The following is a 20333-nucleotide window of genomic DNA, read 5'->3' as shown; positions in this document are numbered from 1 at the left end:
TTTTGTTTCAAGCTTCCAGAAACTCTTCAGTCTACACAGTTTTTATTTGAAGTTTTTTATTTGTAGTTTTTATTTGAAGACAAATGAAAAATTTAAAAAAAATTTAAAGAAGTTTTAGTTGAAATACACACACACACACACACACACACACACACACACGTATATGAGAGACAGAGAAAGAGGAAGAGAGATCACAGAGGGAGAGGGAGAAGAAGATCCCAGTACCCTGGGATCATGACCTGAGCTAAGGTAGACACTTAACTGACTGAGCCACCCACGTGCCCTTAGTGAAGGGTAATTGACACACAATCTTACATTAATTTCAGGTGTACAACATAGTGATTTGACAAAATATATTTCTTGTTTGGGCTTTTCTTGCATCTTTCTTTTGTCTATTGTCCCTGCCTATTCATACAAAAATTTGTTTTAGCTTTGTTTCCTCTAGTCTCTGTGACAGAAGTCAGATTTAAAAGCTCTTTAACATAAAAATCCCACATTACAGAGAAAGATCACAAGGTTAGGTTAATCCATAAAGAAAAGTTGTAACTTATGTCTCTTATCTCCTCTGTGGCCTCCAGTCTAAATCACACACCCTTTTTGGTTGACCTCAAATTATTCCTTCCAGTCCACACTGTACTTCTCTAATATAGCTCTTTACTTTCTCTATAAATAGAATGCAAAGCTCTTGCCAAATAAGAGCTGGTTGTGAGATCTGTGGAGATCAGAGGAACCCAAGGTCCTCTATTCAGATACCTATTTTGCACATAATGAAATTGAGACACAGGCCATAGTGGTATCCAAAGACCATCAGCCAATATGAAGCAAAGCTGAGATTTGAACCATCTTTACTTTTGGGGAAAGAAACAAAAAAACATCTATTCTACAGCTTTATTTGTATTAGTAGGACTGTATATTGTTGGAAAGATTTAGTTGGTTGCAGTGACATTAGCAAAATGGTGCCATAGGAATTTCTACATACTCCAACAGAAACATCAATTTGAACAAGTATCTGTGCATACAAATATCTTCACAATAGCCAAGGATTCCAAGTGAAGGATAACAACACCTGGGTAAAGCACAGAAATAGGAAAGGACAGGTTAAGGAGGGTAGGAAAAAAGAGATTCACACTACCCCCCTTACCCCATCCTGGGCAGGGAGAGAGACATCTTTCCTTTAGAAGACAGTAAAATGTGCCATGTTTCATGATGGACTCCAAATCCAGCCAGCCCTAGCAGCAGGCCAATTCCTACAATCCTAGATGACTCCTTGTGGGCTCTCATGAACCCAGACTCCTGCTTGTCCTGGTGCTTGCTACCTCCATCAACACCACTGTTGTCCATTAGATCTTTTGGCCCCAGATCTTTTGGCAGTTTCAATGGCCCCAGATGGCATTGTTGGCACCAGTCCTTTGTCTCACCTGAACCTGTCAACTCCAGCAGCCCCAGGTAGCTCCTGCAGCCCTAGAAAGTTGCACGAACCCACACCCCTGGCTCATCCTTTGCCTGTCAGTTCCAGCAGTACTGGGCAGTGTTGGTGGCACCAGTCTTCTGGCAGGCCCCTAGGAATCTGGGTCCTAGAGTCATTCTGTTGCCTTTGGCTCCTGTGGCAACAGGCTACCAGTAGGCTCCTGTGAACTCAGATCCACATCTCAATCTGGCATCTGCTAGCTCCAGCAAACCCAGGTGTCTCCTGTGGCCCCATGCTCCATTGTTAGTACTAGTTTCCTTGTGAGGGAGGCCCATGAATGTAGGCCCTTAGCTCACCCCCAGAATTTCTGGCTCTGGAAACCCCAGGCATCTGCCAAGGCACCTGGTGGCTTCTTTTGTTCTGGGCTCTCAGAGGGCCTCTGTGAACCCAGGTTCCTGGCCTGTATGGGCACTGGCCAGTGCCAGTAACCTGGACAGTTTATATCCATAGGTGGCTTCTGCAGCTCTAGGCATCTTCCTCGGCTCCAGGCCACTGGAGGACTCCTGTGAATGCTGCCTCCCAATTCACTCCAGTATCTTCCAGCTTCTAAAGACCCAGACAAATCCAGTGACCCCAGGTTCCCAGACTACTTCACTAACAGCTGATTCCCATGGCACCAGTACCTGCAAGACCCTGTAAGCCATGTTCCTAGTTCACCCCAACATTGGGCCTCTCTTCTGATTCTAGGTGGTTTCTGTGGCTTCAGGATCCCAATCAGTGCCCATGAATGCAGGCTCCAGCAGGGCAATTGTGAACCCACGATTCTGGTGGAGTTCCAACACCAGGATGACTACTGCTATCCTAGGCTTTTGACCCACCTCAGGAGAAAGCTGCCTGAGAACTCCATCATAAGCATGGCTGTGGACACCATCAGACTGCCCTCCCAGAATCTCTGGATAAGCTGACTGGTGAAAAGCTTTGTTTTTGAAGGCATCTCATAAGGACTGGAAGAGGAGCTTACATCCACAAATGTGTACATATGAATGTAAGGCCACAGAGATAATAAATAACCCAGGAAACATAACACCACAAGAGAAAACTAAGAAAATTCCAATGACTAACCGCAAAGAGATGAAGGTCTCTAAACTGCATTAACAGGGGCACCTGGGTGGCTCAACAGGTTAAGCTTCTGCCTTCGGCTCAGGTCATGATCTCAGGGTCCTGGGATTGAGCCCCACATTGGGCTCTCTGCTCAGCAGGAAACCTGCTTCCCACCCCTCCCCCCATTCCCATCTCTGCCTGCCTCTCTGCCTACTTGTGATCTCTGTCTGTCAAATAAATAAATAAATAATAAACTGTGTAACAAAAAATTTAGAATAACCCTCTCAGAGAAACTCAATGAACTACAAGAAAACACGGAACTAAATGAAGTTAAGATATAACAATGACTAAAAGAAACCATTAAAAAAAATCAAGCAGAAATCCTAGACTTGAAGGGTACAAGGACTGAACTGAAGAATTTAGTAGAAATCTTCAACAATAGACTTGACCAAGTAGGGGGAAAAAAATAGAACTGAAAGAAGCCATTTGAAATCATATAATCAGAGAAGCAAAGAGAAAGAATGAAAAAGCCTATGTGAATTGTGCAATACCATTAAAATAAACAATCTATATATTATTGAAGTCCTGGAAGGAAAGAAGACAGAAGAGCAGAAAGCTTTAAAGAAATAATGGCTGAAAATTTCCCAAATCTGGGGAGAGATTTTAGATACTTCTAGATAAGTTCAAGAAGCTAATATGTCATCCTCAAATTTTAATCCCCAAAGATCTTCTTCAAGACACATTATAATAAAACTGTCTAAAATCAGAGACAAAAGAAAATGTTAAAAGTAGCATGTGAAATAAAATTTCTCATATGTAAGGGAAACCATATAAAACTATCAGCAGACAACTCGGCAGAAACATACAGGCCAGGAGAGAATAGGATGATATACTGATAGTGCTGAAAGAAAAAAACTGCCCGTCAAAAAGCTTCACTCAAAAAACTTGTCATTTAGGAGTGTAAAGATAAGGATTTGACAAATAAATAAAAGCTGAGGGAGTTCATCACAAGACGTGCTTTATAAGAAATGCTGAAACTTCATCAAATAGAAGATTAAAAATGCTAACAAGTGATAAGAACACATGAAAATATAAAACATGCTGATAAAACAAGTATGTTATCAGATTAAAAATATTCCAATACTGAGGACAGTGCCCTTCTTTCACTCCAGGCATAGGAGTTAAAGATGTAAGTAAAATCTTTTAGTTAAAGATGTAAGTAAAATCCAGGACATGATAACAATAACCAAAATGTCTAAGATAAGATTTTTTCCAAATCACTTATACAATTAACAAGGTAACTCTCTATTTGAGTGAGAAAAGATACTCAACAAATCTTAAGACCAAGATGATACAGATGTTGGAATTATTCAACTAGGATTCTAAAGCAGTTATGAAAATGCTTCAATGAGCAATTACAGGCACACTTGAAACAAAAGAAAGACTAGGAAATCTCAGCAAAGAAATGAAAGATGTAAAGAAGAACCAGATTCAAGTTTTAGAACTGAAAAATACAATGACTGAAATAAAAAACTCAATGGATGGGCTCAAAAAATTATAATACAATAATGTTGTTATGTGTTAATCATAGAACTCGTAAAGGAGAAAAGTATTAAATAAGTATAGCCACAATAATTTGTTAATGGACACAAAAATATAGAGAGGGAAGTTGTGACATAAGTAACACAAGTTATGGGGGAAGTATAAAAGAGTAAAGTTTTGGGGGCGCCTGGGTGGCTCAGTGGGTTAGGACGCTGCCTTCGGCTCAGGTCGTGATCTCAGGGTCCTGGAATCGAGTCCCACATCGGGCTCTCTGCTCGGCGGGGAGCCTGCTTCCCTTCCTCTCTCTCTCTGTCTGCCTCTCTGTCTACTTGTGATCTCTCTCTGTCAAATAAATAAAAATCTTTAAAAAAAAAGAGTATAATTTTTGTATGTAAAGTTAAGTTGTTATCAGTGTAAAATAGATATTCTATGAAGTGTTTTAGGTAAGACTCATGGTAACCACAAAGCAAAAACCTACAGTAGATATATGAAAAATAAAGGAATTTAAGCATAGTGAGTCATCAAATCATAAATGAAGAGAGCAAGAGAACAAAGGAACAAAGGAATTACAATACAGCCAGAAAACTATAAACAAAATAGCAAGAGCAAGTCCATAAGTGTCAATAATTGTGTCATATGTAAATGGAGTAAATTTTCCAATCAAAAGGCATAGGGTGGCTAAATGGATTAAAAACAAATCCCAGAAGATTTGATCTTGATGAAGTCCCAAAATTTCATTTTTGCTTTTGTTTCCTTTGCCTTTGGAGACATATCTTGAAAGAAGTTGCTGTGTCTGATATCGAAGAGGTTACTGCCTATATTCTCCTCTAGGATTCTGATGGATTCCTGTCTCACGTTGAGGTCTTTTATCCATTTCGAGTTTATCTTTCTGTATGGTGTAAGAGAATGGTCGAGTTTCATTCTTCTACATATAGCTGTCCAGTTTTCCCAGCACCATTTATTGAAGAGACTGTCATTTTTCCACTGTATATTTTTTTCCTGTTTTGTCGAAGATTATTTGACCATAGAGTTGAGGGTCCATAACTGGACTCTGTTCCAGTTGAGGTCCATATCTGGACTGTGTTCCACTGGTCTATGTGTCTGTTTTTATGCCAGTACCATGCTGTCTTTGTGATCACAGCTTTGTAGTAAAACTTGAAATCAGGTAACGTGATGCCCCCAGTTTTATTTTTGTTTTTCAACATTTCCTTAGCGATTTAGGGTCTCTTCTGATTCCATACAAATTTTAGGATTATTTGCTCCAGCTCTTTGAAAAATACTGGTGGAATTTTGATTGGAATGGCATTAAAAGTATAGATTGCTCTAGGCAGTATAGACATTTTAACAATGTTTATTCTTCTGATCCAAGAGCATGGAATGATCTTCCATCTTTTTGTGTCTTCTTCAATTTCTTTCATGAGTGTTCTGTAGTTCTTCGAGTACAGATCCTTTACCTCTTTGGTTATGTTTATTCCCAGGTATCTTATGGAGATCAACAGTTTCTGCACAGCAAAGGAAACCGTCAACAAAACAAAGAGGCAACCCACGGAATGGGAGAAGATATTTGCAAATGACAGTACAGACAAAAGGTTGATATCCAGGATCTATAAAAAAACTTCTCAAACTCAACACACACAAAATAGATAATCATATCAAAAAATGGGCAGAAGATATGAACAGACACTTCTCCAATGAAGACATACAAATGGCTATCAGACACATGAAAAAATGTATATCATCACTAGCCATCAGGGAGATTCAAACCACATTGAGATACCACCTTATACCAGCTAGAATGGCCAAAATTAGCAAGACAGCAAACAACGTGTGTTGGAGAGGATGTGGAGAAAGGGGATCCCTCTTACATTGTTGGTGGGAATGCAACTTGGTACAGCCACTTTGGAGAACAATGTGGAGATTCCTCAAGAAATTAAAAATAGAGCTTCCCTGTGACCCTACAATTGCACTATTGGGTATTTACCCAATAGTGAAGATGTAGTGAAAAAGATACAGATGTAGTGAAAAGAAGGGCCATTTGTACCTCAATGTTTATAGCATCAATGGCCATGGTCACCAAACTGTGGAAAGAACCAAGATGCCCTTCAACGGACAAATGGATAAAGAAGATGTGGTCCATATACAATATGGAGTATTATGCCTCCATCAGAAAGGATGAATATACAACTTGCGTATCAACATGGATGGGACTGGAAGAGATTATGCTGAGTGAGATAAGTCAAGCAGAGAGAGTCAATTATTATATGGTTTCACTTATTTGCAGAGCATAACAAATAACACGGAGGACATGGGGAGATGGAGAGGAGAAGGGAGTTGAGGGAAATTGGAGGGGGAGATGAACCATGAGAAAATATGGACTCTGAAAAACAACCTGAGGGTTTTGAAGGGGCGGGGGGTGGGAGGTTGAGGGAGCTGGGTGGTGGGTATTATGGAGGGCATGCATTGCATGGAGCACAGGGTGTGTTGTGAAAACAATGAATTCTGTTACACTGAAAAGAAATAAAAAAAAATCCCAATTATATGCTACCTATAAGAGACTCACTTTATAGACTCACTTTTATAGACTCAGAGTGAAGGGATGGAAAAAGATATTCCTTACAAATGGAAAAGAAAAGAGAGCAGGGACAGCTGTATTTATATCAGATAAAATAATCTTAAAGTCAAAATATTAACAAGATGGGTGCCTGGGTGGTTCAGTCGATTAACCATCTGCCTTCAGCTCAGGTCATGATCTCAGGGTCCTGGAACTGAGCCCAACATCGGGCTCCCTTTTCAGCTGGGAGCCTTCTTCTTCTCCCTCTGCTGTTCCCCCTGCTTGTTCTCTCTCTCTCTCTGTCAAATAAATAAATAAAATCATTAGAAAATAAATAAAACAAAACAAAATATGAACAAGAGATAAAGAAGGTCATTATATAGTGATAAAGAGATCAGCCATCAAAAGAATATATAACAATTATAAATACATATGCACCCAACATTGGAGTACCTAAATATATTAAGCAAGTACTAACAGATTTGAAGGGAGATATAGACAACAATACAGTAATGCTAGGGGACTTCAATGGATGTTAAATCTGCACAGAAAATCAGTAAGGAAGCCCCGAACTTGAACTCAACCTTAGACCAAAGGGATCTAATAGTCATATGCATAATATTCCACCCAACAACTTCAGAATACACATTCTTCTCAAGGGTGCAGGGAACATCCTGCAGGATAGATCATATATTATGTCACAAACAAGCCTTAGCAAATGTAAGAAGACTAAAAGCATACCACATATATTTTCTGAATACAATGGTATTGAACTAGAAATCAGTAATAGGAGAAAAACTGGAACATTCACAAATAAGTGGAGATGAAACAACACATTTCTAAACAATCAATAGGTCAAAGAAGAAATCAAAAGATGAAAAATTATCTTGAAAACAACAAAAATGGAAACACAACGTATCAAAACACATGGGATGCAGGAAAAGCAGGTATAAGAGGAAGTTTATTTTTTTAAGATTTTATGTATCTATTTCAGACAGAGAAGAGGAAGTTTATAGTGATAAATGCCTACATTAAAAAAGAAGAAAGATCACAAATAATCAAACTTTACACCACAGGGAGATAGAAAAGTAGAACAAACTAAGTCCAGAGTTAGCAGAAGGAAAGAAAGCACAGAGATAAGAGCAGAAGTAATTGAAATAAAGATCAGAAAAACAGTAGAAAGATCAATAAAGATAAGAGCTGGCTTCTAGAAAATATCAAATTGATAAATTTTTAGACTAATAAAAAAGAAGATGTAAATAAATAAAATGAGAAATGAAGAGGAAACTTTACAACTGAGAGCACAGAAATACAAAGGATCATAAAAGACCACTATGGACAATTGTACACAAATTCAATAACCTAGAAGAAATGGATAATTCTTAGAAACAGTCAACCTACCAAGACTGAATCATAAAGAAATAGAAAATTTGAACAGAATAATAACGAGTGAAGAGATTGAATCAGTATTCAAAAACCTTTCAACCAAGAAAAGCCCAGGACCAAAAGGTTTCAAGGTTAATTCTACCAAGTATTTAAAGAACAATTAATACCAATTCTTAATTCTTCAAAAAAAAAAAAAAAAAAAGGAACATTCCCAAACTCGTGTTTTGAGGCCAGCATTACCTTGATACCAAAGACAGATAAAAACAGTACAAGAAAAGAAAATTACAGGCCAGTATCTATGGTGCATGTAAATGCAAAAGTTCTCCACAAAACACTAGTAAGCAAAATTCAGGAGTACATTAAAAGGATCACACTCCATGATCAAGGTGGATTTATCCCCAAGGTACAAGAATGCAAATTAGTAAATGTGATATACCACACTAATAGAATGAAAGATAAAAATCCTATGATCACCTCAATAGATGCAGTAAATGCAGTTGATGAAATTCAACATCCATTCAAAATAAAAAGTCCTAGCATATTGTATATAAAAGAAATGTATATCAGCATAATATAAGCCATATATAAGAAAACCATAACAAACATCACACTCAACATTGAAAGTCTGAAATCTTTCTTACTAAGATTAGGAACATGACAAGTGTGCCTACTCTCAGCACTCCTATTTAATACTACTGGAAATCCTAGACAGAGCAATCAAGCAAGAAAAAGGGAAAAAGGCATTCAAATCAGAAAGGAAGAAGTAAAACTGTATTTGCATATGATTAAATCTTATATAGAGAGAACCTAAAGACTGCACCAAAATTTATTAGAACTAACCAACAAATTCAGTAAAGTTGCCGGGTATAAAACTAACATCCCCAAATCAGTTGCATTTCTATACACTAACAAGAAACTCTCTGAAAAAGGAAATAAAGAAAACATTCTCATGTACAATAGCATTAAAAAATAACACACTTAGGCATAAATTTAACCCAGGAGGTAAAAGATCTGTACCCTGAAAGTTACAAGATATGGAGGAAAGAAATTGAAGCAGACACAAATAAATGAAAAAACATTCCACTTTCATGAATCAGAACTTAATATTGTTAAAACATCCATACTACTCCAAAGCCATCTACAGATTTAATGTAATCCCCTTTAAAATTTCAATGACATTTTTATGGCATGGCATAAATATAAACACATAGACCAGTAGAACTGAATGGAGAGCTCAGAAATAAACTCTTGCATGTATGGATACTAATTTCTAACAAAGGAGCCAAGAAGACTCAATGAGGGAAGGACAGTCTCTCCATAAGTGGTGCTGGGCAAACTGGATAACCACATGCAGAAGAATTAAGTTGACCCCTCCCATCTTATTCCACTCACAAAAATTAACTTGAGATAGATTAAAAACTTAAATGTGGAAAATGAAGAAAACCAGGGAGTAATCTATTCGACATTGGTCTAGGCAAGGACTTTTTGGATTTGACACCAGCATTGCAAGCAAGGAAAGTAAAAATAAGTAAGTGAGACTATATCAAATTAAAATGCCTCTGCTTTTATTAAAAGAAACAATCTGTAAAATAAGGCATCCTACAGAATGTGAGAAAATCTTTGCAAACCATCCATCTGATAAGTTAGTATCCAGAATACATAAGGAATTCATAAAACTCAATAGAAAAAACAAACAAACCAAAAAGCCCAAAGCAAAATCAAAAACCCACATAACCCCATCTAATTAAAAAATGGGCTGAATAGACGTTTTTTCAAAGAGGACACAATTCATGGGCAACTGATACATGAAAAGATGTTCAACATCACTAGTCATCAGAGAAATGCAAATTGAAATCACAATGACCTAGCATCTCACAACTGTTAGAATAGCTATTAACAAAAAGTCAAGTAACAACAAGTCTTGACAAGGCTGTGGAGAAAAGAGAGCTCTTGTGCACTATTGGTAGAGATGTAAATTTGTGCAGCCATTATGGAAAACAGTATGGAGTTTCCTCAAAAAATTAAAAACAGGGGCGCCTGGGTGGCTCAGTGGGTTAAAGCCTCTGCCTTCGGCTCAGGTCATGATCCCAGGGTCTTGGGATTGAGCTCCACGTCGGGCTCTCTGCTCAGCAGGGAGCCTGCTTCGCTTCCTCTCTCTCTCTCTCTGCCTGCCTCTCTGTCTACTTGTGATTTCTGTCTGTCAAATAAATAAATAAAAATCTTTAAAAAAAAATAAAATCACAACTATCATATGATTTAGCAGTTCTAGTTCTTGGTATATATTTGAAGGAAATCAAAACACTATCTTGAAGATATAGAAAACTGCACCCCCTTGTTCATTGCAGTATTATTCATAATAGCCAAAACACGGAAATAACCTAAGTGTCCATCAGCAGATGAATAGATAAGAAAATGTACATATAGGTAATGGAATATTATTCAGCCATAAAAAGGAGATGCTGTCTTTTGAGACAACATGGGTGGACCTTCAGGGCAAAATGCTAAGTGAAATAAGTCAGATAGAGAAAGACAAATACTTATGTTTTCACTTTTATGTGGAATATGAAACAGCTGAATTCGTGGAAATAGAGTATGGAATGGTGGTTGCCAGGGACTGGGGGTGAGGAAAACGAGAAATATTGGTCAGAGGGCACAAACTCCCAGATATAAGAGGAATAAGTTTTGGGAATCTAATATACAATATGGGGAGTATAAGAAACAATATTGTTTTATGTACTCGAAACTTGTTGGGAGAGTAGATTTTAAAAGTTGACACCACACACACACACACACACACACACACACACAAACCTGTGATAAGGATGTGATCATGTGATAGGATGGAAATGTTAAATATCCTTATTGTGGTACATACTTTGTAATATATATGTGTATCAAATAATCACATTGTATAGCTAAATTTAATATATTGTATGCCAATAATGATATTTCAATAAAGCAGGGGTGTAAAAGAGAAAGATTTAGTTGGTTGGGACTCTCACTTGACTGATCATCACTCAGATGTGCTGAATAGGCAGGAAGTGTAATACCATGGATCTCCTTCACATTTAGTGTGCTCCGCCTTTCTTGGTTAGAAATACAGAAGAATCTATGGGATGCCTGGATGGCTCAGTTGGCTGAGTAGCTGCCTTCGGCTCAGGTCGTGATTCCAGCATCCTGGGATCGAGTCCCACATCGGGCTCCTTGCTCGGCAGGGAGCCTGCTTCTCCCTCTGCCTCTGCCTGCCATTCTGTCTGCCTGTGCTCACTCTCTCTGACAAATAAATAAAAATCTTAAAAAAAAAAAAGGAAGAAATACAGAAGAATCTAGATAGTAAATACTGCAGGCGCTTACATAATCTTATGTAACAGGAAGATCCTTGACCTTATATGCTTTCATTTGAACTTGGCAAGAAATTTAGCATTGGGCAAACTCAGCAATAGCAGTGCATATAATGTAGTAGGAATCAAACTGATAACAGAAGATTCCTAATTTTCTTCATGTAAAATTTTGTGTGCAATTAGCTGAATAGAGAAAAAAACTGTCTTCCTCAACTAACTAATCTCAGATCTTTCTTATTTCCCAAGAAAAACTGCTTGAATATTTAGAAGTTTCTCAAGATTGAATGCATCTTGCAGACAGTTTGTGTCTAACATTTGGCAAATTTTATGAGACACTAATTTGGAGAAAAGTCCCTAATTTTATCCTCAAATCTCAATGCCACTTGCAGTTCTATTCTTCTGATATGCAAAGCCAAACTGTCAAAGCAGATTCGGAACATTTGGGAAGTGTTCCTGATAAGAGACAATCTTTTCACTTGAAAGCGGAACTGAATCTATATTTATAACACGAGATGTGTTATTTCTATAATAGGTTGTAAAAAATAAATAACCTTCCCACGGTATTTAAAAATATTTAAGAAGCCCTCTTCTCTCAAATAAAATATTTCTCAATATTAAAGAAAAATAAGATATTCATTAGTGATAAAGCAAGCTACACAATTGATTTCCATGTTGGCAGTGGATGCCTTTATTTAAATCTGATAATGTACTGTGACTATCAAACAGAAATAGTGCATATAGCAAAATAAAATATTTTTCCTGTCCTGAGAGTCTTTTTGTAATAATATATTTTACTTCTTCCCTGTATTTTCACTTCCATTCACCACTCTAACAGAATCTAGAACAAAGAAATTATATAACTTAAAATGTCAGGCAAAGATATAAATGTAAAGTCAATTCTATCTATTAGATTATCCACGTTGTTTTATCAATTGCAAATCACGTTTTTGAGTTTCTGGTAGTTATTCTCTGCCTTCTTTGCTCTGGTTCTATTATGCAGCTAGGAATCTGATACATTTACTGTAGTTAAGCCCTTACTTTAGACTCAACTGCAGGAAATTTGACTTTTGTTGTTTTCTCTGTGCTCCAAGATCCTTATTTTGGCTGCTTAGGGAGTAAAGTCTTAACTATTTCCAGTAGTAACATGTTTTTTGCTTTGAGCCTCAGTTCCATAATCCTGGGTCCCCTACTAGCTTTCAACAGTTCCAGAAGCTGTCAAGCAGCATCCCCGCATTTAAATAAAATAAATTTTAACACCTGATTTCAGCTTCCCCCGCACAAGGAGGGTCTGCGCATGCGTGATTCTCCCTACGCTGCTCCTGGTGTTTCCCCACAGTTCAACCCTTCCCTGTCACGGTCTGGTAAACTGCGTGAGGATTTTGGCAGGGGCAGAATTCAGTTCTGTGAACTGCTGATTTTCGGCAATGAAATCTGTCCCGGGAGGCTGATGATATATTACTCTCTTTTTACTATTTCCAAGGTAGGACTTTCAGTCCTCTTCAAAACTGCACTTCCTCCTCTTCCAGGTTCCTGGATGTAGAGAGGAGATTTAACTGGAAAAAGAGGTGCCCTTGCCGTCTTAGAAGTGTGCTTTTGTTCCTAGTCCATCAGGACATTTTGTTCCTAGTCTCTGTGGGCTCCCTCACTTGCCTCCTTCTCTTTCTTCCCTCTCCCCCCTCAATTTGCTGACTGTACCCCAGTGTCAAGCATGTACCTACTTATTACAGTGCTCCTGCACTATTTGAAGATGAGGGTTATTTTCTCATTATGAAATATTTCATGCAGATATAATGACATATATGAGAGGTATAATAAATCATAAAGAAATGGCCACCTGTCTACCCACCACACAGATTTTAATAATAAATATTTCATTATCTGGCAATAAAAGTCATAAGAAACTCACACATTTTTAAAAAATCAACATAGTGAAGTACTTAATCTAAAGAGAAAGCAAAATAAAATGCACTTCAATCTGTAAATGTTTGAGCACATGTACATTACAACTACTGGGAAGAAGTTACATTCTTCTTGCATGCTTAAAATAAATTTGTTTTGGTATAGGATATATAAGATCAAAAGTCATTTCATATAGGAACAGAATTAAGGACGGACATGGTAAATATATAAATAAATAAAGTAAGTTCTGTAAGTAATTATAGACTGAGGGAAGGAAGAGGTGGAAAACAAGTAGAGAAAACTGTCCAAGGCAAACTACAGACTGCCAAAGTGGAGAAAATAAGAACCATAGTCTCTCAAGTGATATTCTGAGCTGGATTTGAAGCTGTAGTGTGAAAATTACTCCATTTGTTACAGTTGAGGATACTGCCATAAGCACACTATATGCTGAAACCCTTTTCAATTACATATGTAGCTGGAAATGCTGGAATATACTGAGTGGGAAGAATGTGCAAGTAAAACAGTAGTTTTTAAAATGTCTTTGTTCCATTTAGATTTCCCTCTCTGTAAGATCTGTTACATTACTGAACTTCTAGAGTAATTTCTTATAAAAGTGTTTTAGGATTATTACATATTAAAATTCCACCAATTTATATCTGTAAAGAGTCCGGTAAGGCCAATAGGGCATACCTCATCATGAATTTCTGAAATACCCCAGAAGAGGGTGTACTACCCATGTTAAGAACTCTGAAGTCCCCAGTGTTTGTTTTGCCATCATTCTGGCCATCCTGCGTTCTTACCAAATGCTACCCTAGACTTTGTGTTTGCAATTTTCTTGGTTTTCATATAGCTTTAATATGCATGTCTTCATTCCTAAAAATATAACCAGTTTGGATATTTATGAAATTCAGATATATGTAATATTATACTGTGTATTATTTTCTGGTATCTTGGTTTATGTCATACATGTTGTGAAATGGGAATCATCCATATTGATGCTTGTAGCTCTAGGTAATTCATTCATTCTGAGCGACAGTGACTATGGAATGAATATAACATCTATATCTATTCTCTGATCTGTGAGTGTTTCGGTTGTTTTCAGGGTTTCAATTTTTATATTATAAAAGTATCCTTACTAACATTCTTTTTTATGTCTCCATATGCCCATACATGAGAGCTTCTCTAGGATGTATTATTTAGGAATAAAAGGCATAGGCTATGGAGTAGGCTTATATCTAACTTTAGTAGCTAATGCCAAGTTTTGTTGTTGTTGTTTTTTTTTCAAAGTGATCGTACTAATTTACAGTCTTACCAGTGTTTGTGTATGTTCCTTTTGCTATACATCTTAACCAACACTTGGTATTGTAAGACTTTCTAAATAAATTTTTTATTGAAGAATAATTGACATACATTGTTGTATTAGTTTCAGATGTACAACATAGTGATTCAGTGTTTATATACATGACAAAATGGTCACCAGGACAAGTCTGGGTACCATTTCTAAGACTTGTATTTTTGATAATATATGATAGGAAATGGTATTTTGTAACTTAACTCATTCCCTCAAGTATTAATGGTATTGTCTTTTAAAATGAGTATGAGCAATTTGAGTTTTGTGCTTTTGTGCAATTCCTGTTTGTATCTTTTGTTTACTTTTCTATTTTTTTTTTTTTACTGCTTTTTAATTCCTTATGTGTTCTTGATATGCATCCTTTCTTGCCTATAAGGGTTGCATATATCTTCTCCCCATTTTGGCTTATCTTTTCATTTACATTATGATGTCTTTTGATGGACAAAATTCCAATTTTATTTAGTAGAATTGATCAAACTTTTAAAAAAATGATTTTGGTGTTGCTGTTTGTTTAAGCAACCGTACCCTTGTGCAGGGTGATAAATTCTTTTTCCAATTTTTATTAAAGTATAAAAACTTTGTCTTTCCTGTTTAAACCATGAATCCATCAAGAATTTATTTTTGCACAAAGTAAAAAGTAATCAATTGTCCCCTTACCATTCACTAAGTATCATTCTTTCCACTCTGATGTGCCATTCAGCACTGTCATATTAGATATTACACAGGAATGGGTAGGTGTTTCTGCTTTCTATTTAACTGCACTCAGCTGTTTAGCTCCATAACAATGACACACATTTTGAGTGCTAGAGATATTAAATATGTCTTGATATTTTTTAATCCCCTCAAATATTCCACCTGTGGAATATCTTAGTGAATTTTGGAACCTAGCTCTTCTGAATGCACTTTATAATCCACCAAAGTTTAATCTTAATATGCTTTTATTTCTAGAAGTCCTATTTGGACCTTTTCCAGATTTGTCCCTTCATGTATTATGGTCTCACATTCCTAATTCATGCGTAGAATTATTTCTCTTATCTCTTTAAATATATTAAACTTACTTTTTTTTTTATTTGGTTGATTCCAATAGCTGACTTCTCTGTAGATCTGATTCTTTGTTTCTACAGACTCATGTTCATTTTTTCCTAACTATGCTTTGCAAAGAGCTAAGATGGACCACAGCTTCATCCCAGCACAAAGTTGGGGAAACAAGATAATGCATTGATTCTTTGCAACTTCTCAGCTTCTAGGTTAGGATTTCTTGATGCGTTTTCTAGGTTTTGTTTTGTATATTTGGTCATCTTTTGTCATAGTTTCTATGCGCCAGTATAATTTCAAAATTACACACCATTAGATACTTGTTTTTTCTTTCTCTACTATGAGATAATACAAAGTGATAATTAAGACTATAGACTCTGTGATTATACTGTCTGAATTCATCTAGACTTTACCAATTACTGGCTTTGCCAGGTGAAATTTACCTAGATGAGCCTGAGTTTCTCACATTATGTTGGCATAAATTTGATTGGTATATTGGGCTATTGGTAGTATTGAATGAATGAATGCATGTGAAAAATGCATGCAGCCTAGTACGCAGTAACAACTCAATAAGTATACATTATCATTAGCTCTGTTTCTCTTCCTCTAAGTCTCAGATACTGAATGTTTCACAAACTTGATATCAAATAAGGGTGTGGATTGATTGACAAGTGTTGAATGTCTGGTCCCTGTGACCCACTACCGAAAGTGAAGATGAGATACTGGAGAGGAAGAGGTTCAGCATACCTTGTACAAAGAAGGACCAGGCTCCTTTTGTAGGAGCCTACATGTGTAGGCTCAGATGTATCTAAAGTGTGATGGCTGCCTCAGGACAATGTGCCCATGGGATGATGCTCTTCTGCATTCCCAGGAGGTCTGCAGTATCAGGGCAGTGGGAAATGCAGCAGGGAGAAAGAGAGAAGAAACATTGGGTCCTCTAGAAGGTACATGAGTTGTTATGGTAATTTCTATTGGGTTTTACCTTTAAATTCAGTCTTGAAAGAACAGATGAATCATCTTAACCATCTTTTCCTTTCTTTACTTCGAAAGAGAGAAAATTATGAATTTTGGTTAGTCTTAGTTTATTTTATTTAGAGTATTGAGGGATAGTGTGTGTGATTTAAATGTAATGAGAAATGCCTGTTTTTTCCCCTTTAGCCTAAATTTAAATATTTTAGATGAAGTTAAACTTGGAAATGTAATTTAAAAAGACTTTTTTGTTTTTAAGATATTTCTCCTGATATCCTCTTTCTTTTGATTCTCTAGGAGCCTCTCATGAGGCATTTCTTCTGGTGTTTTGAAATGATAGGTGCTCACTAAAGCAGAAGGATTTTACAGCTCCCACTTTCTTTCAGCACTACCTCAACTGGTAATTTTCTTGGGGATTAACATATACTACTACTGTTAATATATTCATTACACACTGAATCAGACCTCTCAGTATAAAATTATTCTGAATCTACTAATTAGTCAAGGTGAGACATTTAGCACATTACTTTTACTTAGTTTTATTACTATTAATGACTTAGCTTATTATACCTTGAACAATTTTTAGATCCTTTAAAACAAAAATCTCTGCTTTTTATTCCTTAAGAATCTACTTACTCTTCCTAACTTTGCATTTCATTTGTTCTTCTTTCTCTATTTTCTTGAGGTGTAAAGTTAAGTTGTTTATTTGAGATTTTTCTTGTTTCTTAAGGTTTAGATTCATAATGTTTAACCTTGCTGCTGTGGTTTGTACTTCATTCATGCATTCATGCATGTTGCACACATTACATAAAGAGTTACAAAACATGAATTTTCTAAAGATGCTTTGTTTGTGAAAACAGCATTGAAGAAGTCTAATTTTGTAGTAAAGAATTGCCCAAACAGGTGTATCCCAGGGTCAACATCTCACTTTCTCCCCCATTAATTTGCTGATTTATTCTTATCCCCCAAATTATATGGAAATATTTCTTTAGTTTTTCTCTTAGGACAAAGCTTTTGAGATTTGTGCCTGAATCTGGGTTTATATTTGAAGGGGTCTGGAAATTAACAATGAAGAGATGATTTCTTGGAACTCACTTCTCTTTTAAAAACTATTAGATTTAAAGAAAGACAGAAATTGCTTTTAAATGAATAAATACCTTTTAACTGAATTCTTAAAATTACATTTACTAGCTAGCAATCATAGGAGAACTTGCCATTTATTGAAATATATCATTTTTGTTTAATGATGAGTAAATGCAGTATTCTTTTTTTTTTTTCTTTCTTAAGATTGATTTATTTATGAGAGAGAAACACAGAAGCAGAGGGAGCAGCAGGCAGAAGAAACAGGTCCCTGCTGAGCAAGAAGTCCAATGTGGTACTGGATCCCAGGACTCTGGGATTGTGACCTGAGCCAAAGGCAGATGCTTAACCCACTGAGCCACCCACGTGTCCCTGTAGTGTCCTTTAATAAGGTAAATATTTGCATTATGAGTTAATCTTGAGATTGAGAAAACACTGGCAAGAGAAAATGGGGATTTGTTAAGAGTGATTTCCTGTTTGTCGATTACAGTATCTTTTAGTCACCTCTCTGAGATGCTGCCTGCAGTTTTCATTTCAGTACTTAGGTAGGAATTTTACCAAGATTGATCCTGTTTATCCGGTGTTAGTCACTTCAGGAGCCTCAACGATCTCCCGGCCGTCTACCTCAGGGCTTCCGTACAAAAGATGCCTTTGAAATTATCATCCCCATGTATCCCAGTGTGGTGAAGTTGTATTTTTAAACACTGACTGCGATCAGCTGTAAGAAATACCTTATGTGTGTAATAGTGTAAACACATATATGTGTATCCACTGCAACGGAAACAAAATGTCAAGAAATGGTATAATTTTACTATTTAAAAATTTCTAGATGTTTTTATTTTATTTCATTAAAAATATTAGCTGGGACATGCTAAATTAATTTTTTTTAATTTGTTTATTTGACAGACAGAGATTACAAGTAGACAGAGAGGCAGGCAGAGAGAGAGAGAGAGAGGGAAGCAGGCTCCCTGCTGAGCAGAGAGCCCGATGCGGAACTCGATCCCAGGACTCTGGGATCATGACCTGAGCCGAAGGCAGCGGCTTAACCCACTGAGACACCCAGGCGCCCCTGCTAAATTAATTTTTAACAATTTTTTAAAGATTGTATTTAAGAGAGAGAGAGAGACAGCATGAGAGGGAACATAAGCAGAGGGAGTGGGAGAGGAAGAAGCAGACTCCCCGCTGAGCAGGGAGCTTGATGCAGGGCCCAATCCCAGGACCCTGGGATCATGACCTGAGCTGAAGGCAAAGCTTAACCATCTGAGTCACTCAGGTGCCCCACACACTAAATTAATGATCCATAGTTGGAAAGATGCTATTCTAAAAGATGTGTACATAAGAAAAATATATATTTATGTGCTGATTTATTTCCCCTTTATTAATTAAAATTTATATTGCTTCCAGTCAGAACATAAGATAACCAGTATTTCTGTGGTGATAAAACTCATTCCAAAACAAATAAAGCTCTCATTTTCATTTCTGTTCTTCTCTGTGCAATAATAAAATCACCTATTAACCCAATACTTTCTCTCTAGACCCCAGCTTTGAATCATCATCTTACAGGTTGCAGTGAAATACCTCATGGATTTTCCTATAGTTTGGAAAAAATGTATTTACTGAATATTTATAGTTTACTTACTGCTTTGTAAGCTTTGTGTGAAAAGTTTCTGACATTCAGCTCTCAGGCGCCCAAGGAGAAAGAGAAGTCTGCAGAGGAAAATTCATAAGGAAAAAGATAAAATCCTTACATTCATATTGTGTGTATCAGTTTTCTCGGTTGTAATGAGGAAAAAAATACAAATCTATCTCCTCTGTGTTTTTGAGAGAGAAATTGCTGACGATTTGACAATGCTACAGCTGCTATTACCAGCCAGTCAGACTCAGTTATTGGCTGCTACATTCACAGTTTGCTATTAGATGAGTTGAAATTGACCCTGGGGATGGAAAGTGCTTCTTACAGTTAGGTCATGGGGTTGTAGAAAAGAGCAAGAAGCTATCATATAACTCCCCATCTTGTGGCTCATCCAAGTACCCTTAGAACTTAAGGCAGGGGGTTCTCTTTCATTTTTCTTCTTTTTGCTTTAACTTTTTCAGCAGAAAAGAAAAAGTTGATTTAAATGCCTAGGTGATGAAAAGCTTAAAACCAAGGTTATATTAAGAAGGTTCACATAGCATCATGACCCCATACTATTTTAGATGAAAATCAAAGAAATGATTGAAAAACTTACCCTTGACAAAAAATGATACCACGTAGAGTCTTTATTCAAGTCCCCTCAAGTCCCCAGTCATAACCATTATCAGTCCTTCAGTAGTTATATATCAGGTCAATTTGTCTGAAGAAATTCTACTTTGAGAGTGTGGAAATAAAAATAATTTGGATGTTTAAACTTTATTCAAATAACTTGCAAATTGTGGATGGTATTTTGTTCAGCACCAGAATATCGAGGGTTTTTCTAGGATATTTATACCAAGGGGTTTTCTTTTGTTGGAATTTCTTGCAAACATATAATTTAAGGTTGATGTAATTGGTATTGACTTTCTCTATTCTATTCAGGCTGGGCCTCGGAATAACTATATCATGCAATCTATAAAATAAAGACACTTTCCCTTCTACTATAATGGAAGTTTTCCGAGTTCCAGAATTGACTCTAAAGTTAGATATTTTCAAGA

The sequence above is a fragment of the Mustela putorius genome, unplaced genomic scaffold (assembly GCF_011764305.1).
Source record: "Mustela putorius furo isolate JIRA1106 unplaced genomic scaffold, ASM1176430v1.1 tig00003834_pilon_pilon_pilon, whole genome shotgun sequence".
NCBI classification, from domain to species: Eukaryota; Metazoa; Chordata; class Mammalia; order Carnivora; family Mustelidae; genus Mustela; species Mustela putorius.
This window is presented reverse-complemented; position numbering follows the sequence as displayed.